The sequence below is a fragment of the Aulonocara sp. 'chitande type north' Nkhata Bay genome, linkage group LG18 (genome assembly GCF_057382095.1).
Source record: "Aulonocara sp. 'chitande type north' Nkhata Bay isolate Kocher_YH1m ecotype deep benthic linkage group LG18, A_spYH_male_GT1.1, whole genome shotgun sequence".
Classification (NCBI taxonomy): domain Eukaryota; kingdom Metazoa; phylum Chordata; class Actinopteri; order Cichliformes; family Cichlidae; genus Aulonocara; species Aulonocara sp. 'chitande type north' Nkhata Bay.
Genome location: NC_141361.1, coordinates 31831894 through 31850170, shown reverse-complemented (window position 1 = coordinate 31850170; position 18277 = coordinate 31831894).

Below are 18277 nucleotides of genomic sequence, written 5' to 3'. Positions count from 1 at the left end.
TTATTGGATGTATGGTATAGCATGTTTATTCAGGTGCACCTTTGAAGTCTATGAGAATACTTTGCAGCCTGGTCTGAGTGGTCATTTCTGCACAGACACAATGAAGCGTGCACTCAGTTTAGAGGAGGCTGTTGCTGCAGTTTTGCACTCTCCACAAGCAGTGGAGATACTTCTGACAGCGAAGAAGAATTTTTGCCAGGCACCGAGGAGCTTTGCAGCTCATGTGCGGAGGAGGAGAAGGAGAAGGAGGAAGAAGAGCAGGAGGAAGAGACAAGACTGGAGGATGGCCAGTAGAGATCTAAAAATGGAGAAATCATGTGGCAACCCACACACGAAGAGGTCCTGCCATTTTTTCCTCCCCCCATTTTAACCCCAGGACCAACCCATTATGCAATTCGTATAGGATCAGCAGCCCTGTGAGCACTTTCCATCTTTTTTTTGCAGAGGACATTATGCAGTTAATCCTGCATTTCACCAACCTGCAGGGGCAACAGGTCAGTAAAAGACTGGAAGGACATAGATGAGGAGTTGCAGGCTTACATGGGGCTTGTGATGCTGGCTGGCCTGTACAGGTCTCAACATGAAACGACAACAAGCCTGTGAAATGGGGAGACAGGGCTCTTCTGTTTCATGCTACCATGTCAAAAAAAAAAAAAGATTTGAGCAAAGAAAAAAGGTTGTCTTATTGAGCACCAGGCACCGTGAGCTACAAGTCCAGGACTCTGGGAAGAGAAAGCCCCACATCATCCTGGATTATAACAAATGCAAAGGGACTGTGGATCATTTGGACCAGGTAAGCACAATTATAAGTAATTTATTTGCCAAATTGTTTACCGTTTCTCATTGTTATAACTGATAAAGTCAGATAATGTGATTATAATAGTTTTGATATGAGATGATAGTTTTAGACTATGATAGTTTTGATAGTTACAGTAAGGGGGGGGGGGGGGGGGGGTCCAGTTTGACGCCCACAGGCAGGAAGAATCTCTTGCTTATGGCTGTATAAATCTGTTCATGTCACCTGATCATTTCTTTTTGTTTTGCAGGTTTGTGGCAACTACTCCTGCCGTAGAAGGACACGTAGGTGGCCCATGTGTCTGTTCTACCACATGATCGAGGTAAGCTGCTATAATGCTTTCATTCAAGACAGCTGTAACTTTTGTGTTTTTGTGTTTTTGTACAGCTTGAAGTTACCTGTAACTTTTGATAGAAGGCTCAGACACACATCAATATGGCTTTGCCTTATACAATTCAGCATCTCCGTGCTGGGGAAACAGGTTTTGCAGCTGTTTGAGCCAAGAGCTTCCAGTTATTGAAAAAATGAAAGCCTATACTTTGTTTCGTGCGAGAACTCCATTCAAATGCATGTAAAAGTCAGAAACGCACTGTCTCGGCGAAATAAAGGGTTTACAACTTCATGAAGACAGCTGTAACTTTTGATAGGAAACTCAGATATACGTATTTATGGCTTTATCTTATAGAATTCAATATCCCCATTGAGCAAACAGTTTTAAAGCTATGTGAGCTAAGATTTTTAAGTTATTCACAAAATAAAAAGCTATACTTTGTTTCGTGTGAGAACTCCATTTATGTTACGCCCCTAATCTAGGCGTGTAGGGACGCACATAAGGTTGGAGGAGAGAGATACAAATCCCCGCCCTGGTTCCCAAGCCAAACATCCAAACCAGTTGTGAGTAAAAAAAGGTGATTTTATTTAAGGACAAGAAGCATAGCTCCAGGGTGAGCCCAGGCCAAAATAATAAACAAAACCAACTAAGACCAACCAGAAAAGACTAACTAAACCCTAGGAAAGAAAAAGAACAAACAAATGACAGAGCTATCCCTCGCTCCCTGACCAAGAAAACAGGAGAAAACGATTCCAAAAGAAAAGGCAGCTCACCCCTTCCGCTTCAGCCCACGAGTGCCTAAGCTCTCAGCTAATGCACTAGGAGCGGCTTTTACAATTCACCCTCACACAAATACACAAGATAAGCACAGGCTGGGAAAACCATGGTCAGGACCGCGACGGCTGTCAGGCTACTCGCTCGTTGCACACACTCTCTCCCTCTCTCCCCTCTGGAGCTGTCAGAGCGGCTTTTTGAACGTGGTCACCTGTTCCATGGTCCAATCAGCTGCTCACTACTCTTCATTAGGGGAGGGACCTGTAAAGTGTCTTAAACACAGTAAAGAGACACATGTCTCGCATGTAATAGTCAGAAACGCACTATCTTTGTAAAATAAAGCCTTTTTGTACAACTTCATGAAGTTAGCTGTAACTTTTGATAGAAGTTTCAGATTTACGTAGTTATGGCTTTATCTTATAATATTCAGTATCCCCGTGTTGAGCAAACAGGTTTGAGCTAAGATTTTCGAGTTATTCACATAATGAAAACCTATACTTTGTTTCGTGCGAGAACTGCATTCAAATGCATGTAATAGTCAGAAACGCACTGTCTCGGCGAAATAAAGTGTTTTTGTACAGCTTCACGAAGACAGCTGTAACTTTTGATAGAAGGCTCAGATTTATGTATTTATGGTTTTATCTTATAGAATTCAATATCCCCGTGCTGGGCAAACAGGTTTTGCAGCTGTGTGAGCTAAGATTTCCAAGTTATACACATAAAGAAAACCTATACTTTGTTTCGGTCGAGTTCCCCATTCAAATGCATGTAACAGTGAGAAACGCACTGTCTTGGCGAAAGAAAGCGTTTTTGTACAACTTCATATAAATAGCTGTAACTTTTGATAGAAGACTCGGATACACATGTTTATGGCTTTATCTTATAGAACTCAAGGTCCCCGTGCTGGGCAAACAGGTTTTGCAGCCGTTTGAGCTAAGATTTTCAAGTTATTCACATAATAAAAACCTATACTTTGTTTCGGTCGAGTTCCCCATTCAAATGCATGTAACAGTGAGAAACGCACTGTCTTGGCGAAATAAAGCGTTTTTGTACAACTTCATATAAATAGCTGTAACTTTTGATAGAAGACTCAGACAAACATTTATCTTATAGAACTCAAGGTCCCCGTGGTGGGAAAACAGAACAGGTTTTGCAGCTGTTTGAGCTAAGATTTTCAAGTTATACACATAATGAAAACCTATACTTTGTTTCGGTCGAGTTCCCCATTCAAATGCATGTAACAGTGAGAAACGCATTGTCTTGGCGAAATAAAGCGTTTTTGTACAACTTCATATAAATAGCTGTAACTTTTGATAGAAGACTCAGACAAACATTTATCTTATAGAACTCAAGGTCCCCGTGCTGGGCAAACAGGTTTTGCAGCTGTTTGAGCTAAGATTTCCAAGTTATACACATAATGAAAACATATACTTTGTTTCGGTCGAGTTCCCCATTCAAATGCATGTAACAGTGAGAAACGCACTGTCTTGGCGAAAGAAAGCGTTTTTGTACAACTTCATATAAATAGCTGTAACTTTTGATAGAAGACTCGGATACACATGTTTATGGCTTTATCTTATAGAACTCAAGGTCCCCGTGCTGGGAAAACAGAACAGATTTTGCAGCCGTTTGAGCTAAGATTTTAAAATTATTCACATAATGAAAACCTATACTTTGTTTCGGTCGAGTTCCCCATTCAAATGCATGTAACAGTGAGAAACGCACTGTCTTGGCGAAATAAAGCGTTTTTGAACAACTTCATATAAATAGCTGTAACTTTTCATAGAAGACTCAGACAAACATGTTTATGGCTTTATCTTATAGAACTCAATATCCCCGTGCTGGGCAAACAGGTTTTGCAGCTGTTTGAGCTAAGATTTCCAAGTTATACACATAATGAAAACCTATACTTTGTTTCGGTCGAGTTCCCCATTCAAATGCATGTAACAGTGAGAAACGCACTGTCTTGGCGAAATAAAGCGTTTTTGTACAACTTCATATAAATAGCTGTAACTTTTGATAGAAGACTCAGACAAACATTTATCTTATAGAACTCAAGGTCCCTGTGCTGGGAAAACAGAACAGGTTTTGCAGCTGTTTGAGCTAAGATTTTCAAGTTATACACATAATGAAAACCTATATTTTGTTTCGGTCGAGTTCCCCATTCAAATGCATGTAACAGTGAGAAACGCATTGTCTTGGCGAAATAAAGCGTTTTTGTACAACTTCATATAAATAGCTGTAACTTTTGATAGAAGACTCAGACAAACATTTATCTTATAGAACTCAAGGTCCCCGTGCTGGGAAAACAGGTTTTGCAGCTGTTTGAGCTAAGATTTCCAAGTTATACACATAATGAAAACATATACTTTGTTTCGGTCGAGTTCCCCATTCAAATGCATGTAACAGTGAGAAACGCACTGTCTTGGCGAAAGAAAGCGTTTTTGTACAACTTCATATAAATAGCTGTAACTTTTGATAGAAGACTCGGATACACATGTTTATGGCTTTATCTTATAGAACTCAAGGTCCCCGTGCTGGGAAAACAGAACAGATTTTGCAGCCGTTTGAGCTAAGATTTTAAAATTATTCACATAATGAAAACCTATACTTTGTTTCGGGCGAGTTCCCCATTCAAATGCATGTAACAGTGAGAAACGCATTGTCTTGGCGAAATAAAGCGTTTTTGAACAACTTCATATAAATCGCTGTAACTTTTCATAGAAGACTCAGACAAACATGTTTATGGCTTTATCTTATAGAACTCAATATCCCCGTGCTGGGCAAACAGGTTTTGCAGCTGTTTGAGCTAAGATTTCCAAGTTATACACATAATGAAAACCTATACTTTGTTTCGGTCGAGTTCCCCATTCAAATGCATGTAACAGTGAGAAACGCACTGTCTTGGCGAAAGAAAGCGTTTTTGAACAACTTCATATAAATCGCTGTAACTTTTGATAGAAGATTCAGATATACTATTCATGACTTTATCTTATAGAACTCAAGGTCCCCGTGCTGGGAAAACAGAACAGATTTTGCAGCCGTTTGAGCTAAGATTTTAAAATTATTCACATAATGAAAACCTATACTTTGTTTCGGGCGAGTTCCCCATTCAAATGCATGTAACAGTGAGAAACGCATTGTCTTGGCGAAATAAAGCGTTTTTGAACAACTTCATATAAATCGCTGTAACTTTTCATAGAAGACTCAGACAAACATGTTTATGGCTTTATCTTATAGAACTCAATATCCCCGTGCTGGGCAAACAGGTTTTGCAGCTGTTTGAGCTAAGATTTCCAAGTTATACACATAATGAAAACCTATACTTTGTTTCGGTCGAGTTCCCCATTCAAATGCATGTAACAGTGAGAAACGCACTGTCTTGGCGAAAGAAAGCGTTTTTGAACAACTTCATATAAATCGCTGTAACTTTTGAAAGAAGATTCAGATATACTATTCATGACTTTATCTTATAGAACTCAAGGTCCCCGTGCTGGGAAAACAGGTTTTGCAGCTGTTTGAGCTAAGATTTCCAAGTTATACACATAATGAAAACCTATACTTTGTTTCGGTCGAGTTCCCCATTCAAATGCATGTAACAGTGAGAAACGCACTGTCTTGGCGAAAGAAAGCGTTTTTGTACAACTTCATATAAATAGCTGTAACTTTTGATAGAAGACTCGGATACACATGTTTATGGCTTTATCTTATAGAACTCAAGGTCCCCGTGCTGGGCAAACAGGATTTGCAGCCGTTTGAGCTAAGATTTTCAAGTTATTCACATAATAAAAACCTATACTTTGTTTCGGTCGAGTTCCCCATTCAAATGCATGTAACAGTGAGAAACGCACTGTCTTGGCGAAATAAAGCGTTTTTGTACAACTTCATATAAATAGCTGTAACTTTTGATAGAAGACTCAGACAAACATTTATCTTATAGAACTCAAGGTCCCCGTGCTGGGAAAACAGGATTTGCAGCTGTTTGAGCTAAGATTTTCAAGTTATACACATAATGAAAACCTATACTTTGTTTCGGTCGACTTCCCCATTCAAATGCATGTAACAGTGAGAAACGCACTGTCTTGGCGAAAGAAAGCGTTTTTGTACAACTTCATATAAATAGCTGTAACTTTTGATAGAAGACTCAGACAAACATGTTTAGTGCTTTATCTTATAGAACTCAAGGTCCCCGTGCTGGGAAAACAGGTTTTGCAGCTGTTTGAGCTAAGATTTCCAAGTTATACACATAATGAAAACCTATACTTTGTTTCGGTCGAGTTCCCCATTCAAATGCATGTAACAGTGAGAAACGCACTGTCTTGGCGAAAGAAAGCGTTTTTGAACAACTTCATATAAATCGCTGTAACTTTTGATAGAAGATTCAGATATACTATTCATGACTTTATCTTATAGAACTCAAGGTCCCCGTGCTGGGAAAACAGGTTTTGCAGCTGTTTGAGCTAAGATTTCCAAGTTATACACATAATGAAAACCTATACTTTGTTTCGGTCGAGTTCCCCATTCAAATGCATGTAACAGTGAGAAACGCACTGTCTTGGCGAAAGAAAGCGTTTTTGTACAACTTCATATAAATAGCTGTAACTTTTGATAGAAGACTCGGATACACATGTTTATGGCTTTATCTTATAGAACTCAAGGTCCCCGTGCTGGGCAAACAGGATTTGCAGCCGTTTGAGCTAAGATTTTCAAGTTATTCACATAATAAAAACCTATACTTTGTTTCGGTCGAGTTCCCCATTCAAATGCATGTAACAGTGAGAAACGCACTGTCTTGGCGAAAGAAAGCGTTTTTGTACAACTTCATATAAATAGCTGTAACTTTTGATAGAAGACTCAGACAAACATTTATCTTATAGAACTCAAGGTCCCCGTGCTGGGAAAACAGGATTTGCAGCTGTTTGAGCTAAGATTTTCAAGTTATACACATAATGAAAACCTATACTTTGTTTCGGTCGACTTCCCCATTCAAATGCATGTAACAGTGAGAAACGCACTGTCTTGGCGAAAGAAAGCGTTTTTGTACAACTTCATATAAATAGCTGTAACTTTTGATAGAAGACTCAGACAAACATGTTTAGTGCTTTATCTTATAGAACTCAAGGTCCCCGTGCTGGGAAAACAGGTTTTGCAGCCGTTTGAGCTAAGATTTCCAAGTTATACACATAATGAAAACCTATACTTTGTTTCGGTCGAGTTCCCCATTCAAATGCATGTAACAGTGAGAAACGCACTGTCTTGGCGAAAGAAAGCGTTTTTGAACAACTTCATATAAATCGCTGTAACTTTTGATGGAAGATTCAGATATACTATTCATGACTTTATCTTATAGAACTCAAGGTCCCCGTGCTGGGAAAACAGAACAGATTTTGCAGCCGTTTGAGCTAAGATTTTAAAATTATTCACATAATGAAAACCTATACTTTGTTTCCGTCGAGTTCCCCATTCAAATGCATGTAACAGTGAGAAACGCACTGTCTTGGCGAAATAAAGCGTTTTTGTACAACTTCATATAAATAGCTGTAACTTTTGATGGAAGACTCAGAAACACATGTTCATGGCTTTATCTTATAGAACTCAGGGTCCCTGTGCTGGGAAAACAGGATTTGCAGCTGTTTGAGCTAAGATTTCCAAGTTATACACATAATGAAAACCTATACTTTGTTTCGGTCGAGTTCCACATTCAAATGCATATAACAGTGAGAAACGCACTGTCTTGGCGAAAGAAAGCGTTTTTGTACAACTTCATATAAATAGCTGTAACTTTTGATGGAAGACTCAGACAAACATGTTTATTGCTTTATCTTATAGAACTCAAGGTCCCCGTGCTGGGAAAACAGGATTTGCAGCTGTTTGAGCTAAGATTTTCAAGTTATACACATAATGAAAACCTATACTTTGTTTCGGGCGAGTTCCCCATTCAAATGTTTGCAACAGTGAGAAACACACTGTCTTGGCGAAAGAAAGGGTTTTTGTACAACTTCATATAAATAGCTGTAACTTTTGATAGAAGACTCGGATACACATGTTTATGGCTTTATCTTATAGAACTCAAGGTCCCCGTGCTGGGAAAACAGGATGTGCAGCTGTTTGAGCTAAGATTTTCAAGTTATACACATAATGAAAACCTATACTTTGTTTCGGTCGACTTCCCCATTCAAATGCATGTAACAGTGAGAAACGCACTGTCTTGGCGAAAGAAAGCGTTTTTGTACAACTTCATATAAATAGCTGTAACTTTTGATAGAAGACTCAGACAAACATGTTTAGTGCTTTATCTTATAGAACTCAAGGTCCCCGTGCTGGGAAAACAGGTTTTGCAGCTGTTTGAGCTAAGATTTCCAAGTTATACACATAATGAAAACCTATACTTTGTTTCGGTCGAGTTCCCCATTCAAATGCATGTAACAGTGAGAAACGCACTGTCTTGGCGAAAGAAAGCGTTTTTGAACAACTTCATATAAATCGCTGTAACTTTTGATGGAAGATTCAGATATACTATTCATGACTTTATCTTATAGAACTCAAGGTCCCCGTGCTGGGAAAACAGAACAGATTTTGCAGCCGTTTGAGCTAAGATTTTAAAATTATTCACATAATGAAAACCTATACTTTGTTTCGGTCGAGTTCCCCATTCAAATGCATGTAACAGTGAGAAACGCACTGTCTTGGCGAAAGAAAGCGTTTTTGTACAACTTCATATAAATAGCTGTAACTTTTGATGGAAGACTCAGAAACACATGTTTATGGCTTTATCTTATAGAACTCAGGGTCCCTGTGCTGGGAAAACAGGATTTGCAGCTGTTTGAGCTAAGATTTTCAAGTTATACACATAATGAAAACCTATACTTTGTTTCGGTCGAGTTCCCCATTCAAATGCATGTAACAGTGAGAAACGCACTGTCTTGGCGAAAGAAAGCGTTTTTGTACAACTTCATATAAATAGCTGTAACTTTTGATGGAAGACTCAGAAACACATGTTCATGGCTTTATCTTATAGAACTCAGGGTCCCTGTGCTGGGAAAACAGGATTTGCAGCTGTTTGAGCTAAGATTTCCAAGTTATACACATAATGAAAACCTATACTTTGTTTTGGTCGAGTTCCACATTCAAATGCATATAACAGTGAGAAACGCACTGTCTTGGCGAAAGAAAGCGTTTTTGTACAACTTCATATAAATAGCTGTAACTTTTGATAGAAGACTCAGACAAACATGTTTATGGCTTTATCTTATAGAACTCAAGGTCCCCGTGCTGGGAAAACAGGATTTGCAGCTGTTTGAGCTTAGATTTTCAAGTTATACATATAATGAAAACCTATACTTTGTTTCGGTCGAGTTCCCCATTCAAATGCATGTAACAGTGAGAAACGCACTGTCTTGGCGAAAGAAAGCTTTTTTGTACAACTTCATATAAATAGCTGTAACTTTTGATAGAAGACTCAGACAAACATGTTTATGGCTTTATCTTATAGAACTCAAGGTCCCCTTGCTGGGAAAACAGGATTTGCAGCTGTTTGAGCTAAGATTTTCAAGTTATACACATAATGAAAACCTATACTTTGTTTCGTGCGAGAACTGCATTCAAATGCATGTAATAGTCAGAAACGCACTGTCTCGGCGAAATAAAGTGTTTTTGTACAGCTTCACGAAGACAGCTGTAACTTTTGATAGAAGGCTCAGATTTATGTATTTATGGTTTTATCTTATAGAATTCAATATCCCCGTGCTGGGCAAACAGGTTTTGCAGCTGTGTGAGCTAAGATTTCCAAGTTATACACATAAAGAAAACCTATACTTTGTTTCGGTCGAGTTCCCCATTCAAATGCATGTAACAGTGAGAAACGCACTGTCTTGGCGAAAGAAAGCGTTTTTGTACAACTTCATATAAATAGCTGTAACTTTTGATAGAAGACTCGGATACACATGTTTATGGCTTTATCTTATAGAACTCAAGGTCCCCGTGCTGGGCAAACAGGTTTTGCAGCCGTTTGAGCTAAGATTTTCAAGTTATTCACATAATAAAAACCTATACTTTGTTTCGGTCGAGTTCCCCATTCAAATGCATGTAACAGTGAGAAACGCACTGTCTTGGCGAAATAAAGCGTTTTTGTACAACTTCATATAAATAGCTGTAACTTTTGATAGAAGACTCAGACAAACATTTATCTTATAGAACTCAAGGTCCCCGTGGTGGGAAAACAGAACAGGTTTTGCAGCTGTTTGAGCTAAGATTTTCAAGTTATACACATAATGAAAACCTATACTTTGTTTCGGTCGAGTTCCCCATTCAAATGCATGTAACAGTGAGAAACGCATTGTCTTGGCGAAATAAAGCGTTTTTGTACAACTTCATATAAATAGCTGTAACTTTTGATAGAAGACTCAGACAAACATTTATCTTATAGAACTCAAGGTCCCCGTGCTGGGAAAACAGGTTTTGCAGCTGTTTGAGCTAAGATTTCCAAGTTATACACATAATGAAAACCTATACTTTGTTTCGGTCGAGTTCCCCATTCAAATGCATGTAACAGTGAGAAACGCACTGTCTTGGCGAAAGAAAGCGTTTTTGTACAACTTCATATAAATAGCTGTAACTTTTGATAGAAGACTCGGATACACATGTTTATGGCTTTATCTTATAGAACTCAAGGTCCCCGTGCTGGGCAAACAGGTTTTGCAGCCGTTTGAGCTAAGATTTTAAAATTATTCACATAATGAAAACCTATACTTTGTTTCGGGCGAGTTCCCCATTCAAATGCATGTAACAGTGAGAAACGCATTGTCTTGGCGAAATAAAACGTTCTTGAACAACTTCATATAAATCGCTGTAACTTTTCATAGAAGACTCAGACAAACATGTTTATGGCTTTATCTTATAGAACTCAATATCCCCGTGCTGGGCAAACAGGTTTTGCAGCTGTTTGAGCTAAGATTTCCAAGTTATACACATAATGAAAAGCTATACTTTGTTTCGGTCGAGTTCCCCATTCAAATGCATGTAACAGTGAGAAACGCACTGTCTTGGCGAAATAAAGCGTTTTTGTACAACTTCATATAAATAGCTGTAACTTTTGATAGAAGACTCAGACAAACATTTATCTTATAGAACTCAAGGTCCCTGTGCTGGGAAAACAGAACAGGTTTTGCAGCTGTTTGAGCTAAGATTTTCAAGTTATACACATAATGAAAACCTATATTTTGTTTCGGTCGAGTTCCCCATTCAAATGCATGTAACAGTGAGAAACGCATTGTCTTGGCGAAATAAAGCGTTTTTGTACAACTTCATATAAATAGCTGTAACTTTTGATAGAAGACTCAGACAAACATTTATCTTATAGAACTCAAGGTCCCCGTGCTGGGAAAACAGGTTTTGCAGCTGTTTGAGCTAAGATTTCCAAGTTATACACATAATGAAAACATATACTTTGTTTCGGTCGAGTTCCCCATTCAAATGCATGTAACAGTGAGAAACGCACTGTCTTGGCGAAAGAAAGCGTTTTTGTACAACTTCATATAAATAGCTGTAACTTTTGATAGAAGACTCGGATACACATGTTTATGGCTTTATCTTATAGAACTCAAGGTCCCCGTGCTGGGAAAACAGAACAGATTTTGCAGCCGTTTGAGCTAAGATTTTAAAATTATTCACATAATGAAAACCTATACTTTGTTTCGGGCGAGTTCCCCATTCAAATGCATGTAACAGTGAGAAACGCATTGTCTTGGCGAAATAAAGCGTTTTTGAACAACTTCATATAAATCGCTGTAACTTTTGATAGAAGACTCAGACAAACATGTTTATGGCTTTATCTTATAGAACTCAATATCCCCGTGCTGGGCAAACAGGTTTTGCAGCTGTTTGAGCTAAGATTTCCAAGTTATACACATAATGAAAACCTATACTTTGTTTCGGTCGAGTTCCCCATTCAAATGCATGTAACAGTGAGAAACGCACTGTCTTGGCGAAATAAAGCGTTTTTGTACAACTTCATATAAATAGCTGTAACTTTTCATAGAAGACTCAGACAAACATGTTTATGGCTTTATCTTATAGAACTCAATATCCCCGTGCTGGGCAAACAGGTTTTGCAGCTGTTTGAGCTAAGATTTCCAAGTTATACACATAATGAAAACCTATACTTTGTTTCGGTCGAGTTCCCCATTCAAATGCATGTAACAGTGAGAAACGCACTGTCTTGGCGAAATAAAGCGTTTTTGTACAACTTCATATAAATAGCTGTAACTTTTGATAGAAGACTCAGACAAACATTTATCTTATAGAACTCAAGGTCCCTGTGCTGGGAAAACAGAACAGGTTTTGCAGCTGTTTGAGCTAAGATTTTCAAGTTATACACATAATGAAAACCTATATTTTGTTTCGGTCGAGTTCCCCATTCAAATGCATGTAACAGTGAGAAACGCATTGTCTTGGCGAAATAAAGCGTTTTTGTACAACTTCATATAAATAGCTGTAACTTTTGATAGAAGACTCAGACAAACATTTATCTTATAGAACTCAAGGTCCCCGTGCTGGGAAAACAGGTTTTGCAGCTGTTTGAGCTAAGATTTCCAAGTTATACACATAATGAAAACATATACTTTGTTTCGGTCGAGTTCCCCATTCAAATGCATGTAACAGTGAGAAACGCACTGTCTTGGCGAAAGAAAGCGTTTTTGTACAACTTCATATAAATAGCTGTAACTTTTGATAGAAGACTCGGATACACATGTTTATGGCTTTATCTTATAGAACTCAAGGTCCCCGTGCTGGGAAAACAGAACAGATTTTGCAGCCGTTTGAGCTAAGATTTTAAAATTATTCACATAATGAAAACCTATACTTTGTTTCGGGCGAGTTCCCCATTCAAATGCATGTAACAGTGAGAAACGCATTGTCTTGGCGAAATAAAGCGTTTTTGAACAACTTCATATAAATCGCTGTAACTTTTCATAGAAGACTCAGACAAACATGTTTATGGCTTTATCTTATAGAACTCAATATCCCCGTGCTGGGCAAACAGGTTTTGCAGCTGTTTGAGCTAAGATTTCCAAGTTATACACATAATGAAAACCTATACTTTGTTTCGGTCGAGTTCCCCATTCAAATGCATGTAACAGTGAGAAACGCACTGTCTTGGCGAAAGAAAGCGTTTTTGAACAACTTCATATAAATCGCTGTAACTTTTGATAGAAGATTCAGATATACTATTCATGACTTTATCTTATAGAACTCAAGGTCCCCGTGCTGGGAAAACAGAACAGATTTTGCAGCCGTTTGAGCTAAGATTTTAAAATTATTCACATAATGAAAACCTATACTTTGTTTCGGGCGAGTTCCCCATTCAAATGCATGTAACAGTGAGAAACGCATTGTCTTGGCGAAATAAAGCGTTTTTGAACAACTTCATATAAATCGCTGTAACTTTTCATAGAAGACTCAGACAAACATGTTTATGGCTTTATCTTATAGAACTCAATATCCCCGTGCTGGGCAAACAGGTTTTGCAGCTGTTTGAGCTAAGATTTCCAAGTTATACACATAATGAAAACCTATACTTTGTTTCGGTCGAGTTCCCCATTCAAATGCATGTAACAGTGAGAAACGCACTGTCTTGGCGAAAGAAAGCGTTTTTGAACAACTTCATATAAATCGCTGTAACTTTTGAAAGAAGATTCAGATATACTATTCATGACTTTATCTTATAGAACTCAAGGTCCCCGTGCTGGGAAAACAGGTTTTGCAGCCGTTTGAGCTAAGATTTTAAAATTATTCACATAATGAAAACCTATACTTTGTTTCGGGCGAGTTCCCCATTCAAATGCATGTAACAGTGAGAAACGCATTGTCTTGGCGAAATAAAACGTTCTTGAACAACTTCATATAAATCGCTGTAACTTTTCATAGAAGACTCAGACAAACATGTTTATGGCTTTATCTTATAGAACTCAATATCCCCGTGCTGGGCAAACAGGTTTTGCAGCTGTTTGAGCTAAGATTTCCAAGTTATACACATAATGAAAAGCTATACTTTGTTTCGGTCGAGTTCCCCATTCAAATGCATGTAACAGTGAGAAACGCACTGTCTTGGCGAAATAAAGCGTTTTTGTACAACTTCATATAAATAGCTGTAACTTTTGATAGAAGACTCAGACAAACATTTATCTTATAGAACTCAAGGTCCCTGTGCTGGGAAAACAGAACAGGTTTTGCAGCTGTTTGAGCTAAGATTTTCAAGTTATACACATAATGAAAACCTATATTTTGTTTCGGTCGAGTTCCCCATTCAAATGCATGTAACAGTGAGAAACGCATTGTCTTGGCGAAATAAAGCGTTTTTGTACAACTTCATATAAATAGCTGTAACTTTTGATAGAAGACTCAGACAAACATTTATCTTATAGAACTCAAGGTCCCCGTGCTGGGAAAACAGGTTTTGCAGCTGTTTGAGCTAAGATTTCCAAGTTATACACATAATGAAAACATATACTTTGTTTCGGTCGAGTTCCCCATTCAAATGCATGTAACAGTGAGAAACGCACTGTCTTGGCGAAAGAAAGCGTTTTTGTACAACTTCATATAAATAGCTGTAACTTTTGATAGAAGACTCGGATACACATGTTTATGGCTTTATCTTATAGAACTCAAGGTCCCCGTGCTGGGAAAACAGAACAGATTTTGCAGCCGTTTGAGCTAAGATTTTAAAATTATTCACATAATGAAAACCTATACTTTGTTTCGGGCGAGTTCCCCATTCAAATGCATGTAACAGTGAGAAACGCATTGTCTTGGCGAAATAAAGCGTTTTTGAACAACTTCATATAAATCGCTGTAACTTTTGATAGAAGACTCAGACAAACATGTTTATGGCTTTATCTTATAGAACTCAATATCCCCGTGCTGGGCAAACAGGTTTTGCAGCTGTTTGAGCTAAGATTTCCAAGTTATACACATAATGAAAACCTATACTTTGTTTCGGTCGAGTTCCCCATTCAAATGCATGTAACAGTGAGAAACGCACTGTCTTGGCGAAATAAAGCGTTTTTGTACAACTTCATATAAATAGCTGTAACTTTTCATAGAAGACTCAGACAAACATGTTTATGGCTTTATCTTATAGAACTCAATATCCCCGTGCTGGGCAAACAGGTTTTGCAGCTGTTTGAGCTAAGATTTCCAAGTTATACACATAATGAAAACCTATACTTTGTTTCGGTCGAGTTCCCCATTCAAATGCATGTAACAGTGAGAAACGCACTGTCTTGGCGAAATAAAGCGTTTTTGTACAACTTCATATAAATAGCTGTAACTTTTGATAGAAGACTCAGACAAACATTTATCTTATAGAACTCAAGGTCCCTGTGCTGGGAAAACAGAACAGGTTTTGCAGCTGTTTGAGCTAAGATTTTCAAGTTATACACATAATGAAAACCTATATTTTGTTTCGGTCGAGTTCCCCATTCAAATGCATGTAACAGTGAGAAACGCATTGTCTTGGCGAAATAAAGCGTTTTTGTACAACTTCATATAAATAGCTGTAACTTTTGATAGAAGACTCAGACAAACATTTATCTTATAGAACTCAAGGTCCCCGTGCTGGGAAAACAGGTTTTGCAGCTGTTTGAGCTAAGATTTCCAAGTTATACACATAATGAAAACATATACTTTGTTTCGGTCGAGTTCCCCATTCAAATGCATGTAACAGTGAGAAACGCACTGTCTTGGCGAAAGAAAGCGTTTTTGTACAACTTCATATAAATAGCTGTAACTTTTGATAGAAGACTCGGATACACATGTTTATGGCTTTATCTTATAGAACTCAAGGTCCCCGTGCTGGGAAAACAGAACAGATTTTGCAGCCGTTTGAGCTAAGATTTTAAAATTATTCACATAATGAAAACCTATACTTTGTTTCGGGCGAGTTCCCCATTCAAATGCATGTAACAGTGAGAAACGCATTGTCTTGGCGAAATAAAGCGTTTTTGAACAACTTCATATAAATCGCTGTAACTTTTCATAGAAGACTCAGACAAACATGTTTATGGCTTTATCTTATAGAACTCAATATCCCCGTGCTGGGCAAACAGGTTTTGCAGCTGTTTGAGCTAAGATTTCCAAGTTATACACATAATGAAAACCTATACTTTGTTTCGGTCGAGTTCCCCATTCAAATGCATGTAACAGTGAGAAACGCACTGTCTTGGCGAAAGAAAGCGTTTTTGAACAACTTCATATAAATCGCTGTAACTTTTGATAGAAGATTCAGATATACTATTCATGACTTTATCTTATAGAACTCAAGGTCCCCGTGCTGGGAAAACAGAACAGATTTTGCAGCCGTTTGAGCTAAGATTTTAAAATTATTCACATAATGAAAACCTATACTTTGTTTCGGGCGAGTTCCCCATTCAAATGCATGTAACAGTGAGAAACGCATTGTCTTGGCGAAATAAAGCGTTTTTGAACAACTTCATATAAATCGCTGTAACTTTTCATAGAAGACTCAGACAAACATGTTTATGGCTTTATCTTATAGAACTCAATATCCCCGTGCTGGGCAAACAGGTTTTGCAGCTGTTTGAGCTAAGATTTCCAAGTTATACACATAATGAAAACCTATACTTTGTTTCGGTCGAGTTCCCCATTCAAATGCATGTAACAGTGAGAAACGCACTGTCTTGGCGAAAGAAAGCGTTTTTGAACAACTTCATATAAATCGCTGTAACTTTTGAAAGAAGATTCAGATATACTATTCATGACTTTATCTTATAGAACTCAAGGTCCCCGTGCTGGGAAAACAGGTTTTGCAGCTGTTTGAGCTAAGATTTCCAAGTTATACACATAATGAAAACCTATACTTTGTTTCGGTCGAGTTCCCCATTCAAATGCATGTAACAGTGAGAAACGCACTGTCTTGGCGAAAGAAAGCGTTTTTGTACAACTTCATATAAATAGCTGTAACTTTTGATAGAAGACTCGGATACACATGTTTATGGCTTTATCTTATAGAACTCAAGGTCCCCGTGCTGGGCAAACAGGATTTGCAGCCGTTTGAGCTAAGATTTTCAAGTTATTCACATAATAAAAACCTATACTTTGTTTCGGTCGAGTTCCCCATTCAAATGCATGTAACAGTGAGAAACGCACTGTCTTGGCGAAAGAAAGCGTTTTTGTACAACTTCATATAAATAGCTGTAACTTTTGATAGAAGACTCAGACAAACATTTATCTTATAGAACTCAAGGTCCCCGTGCTGGGAAAACAGGATTTGCAGCTGTTTGAGCTAAGATTTTCAAGTTATACACATAATGAAAACCTATACTTTGTTTCGGTCGACTTCCCCATTCAAATGCATGTAACAGTGAGAAACGCACTGTCTTGGCGAAAGAAAGCGTTTTTGTACAACTTCATATAAATAGCTGTAACTTTTGATAGAAGACTCAGACAAACATGTTTAGTGCTTTATCTTATAGAACTCAAGGTCCCCGTGCTGGGAAAACAGGTTTTGCAGCCGTTTGAGCTAAGATTTCCAAGTTATACACATAATGAAAACCTATACTTTGTTTCGGTCGAGTTCCCCATTCAAATGCATGTAACAGTGAGAAACGCACTGTCTTGGCGAAAGAAAGCGTTTTTGAACAACTTCATATAAATCGCTGTAACTTTTGATGGAAGATTCAGATATACTATTCATGACTTTATCTTATAGAACTCAAGGTCCCCGTGCTGGGAAAACAGAACAGATTTTGCAGCCGTTTGAGCTAAGATTTTAAAATTATTCACATAATGAAAACCTATACTTTGTTTCCGTCGAGTTCCCCATTCAAATGCATGTAACAGTGAGAAACGCACTGTCTTGGCGAAATAAAGCGTTTTTGTACAACTTCATATAAATAGCTGTAACTTTTGATGGAAGACTCAGAAACACATGTTCATGGCTTTATCTTATAGAACTCAGGGTCCCTGTGCTGGGAAAACAGGATTTGCAGCTGTTTGAGCTAAGATTTCCAAGTTATACACATAATGAAAACCTATACTTTGTTTCGGTCGAGTTCCACATTCAAATGCATATAACAGTGAGAAACGCACTGTCTTGGCGAAAGAAAGCGTTTTTGTACAACTTCATATAAATAGCTGTAACTTTTGATGGAAGACTCAGACAAACATGTTTATTGCTTTATCTTATAGAACTCAAGGTCCCCGTGCTGGGAAAACAGGATTTGCAGCTGTTTGAGCTAAGATTTTCAAGTTATACACATAATGAAAACCTATACTTTGTTTCGGGCGAGTTCCCCATTCAAATGTTTGCAACAGTGAGAAACACACTGTCTTGGCGAAAGAAAGGGTTTTTGTACAAC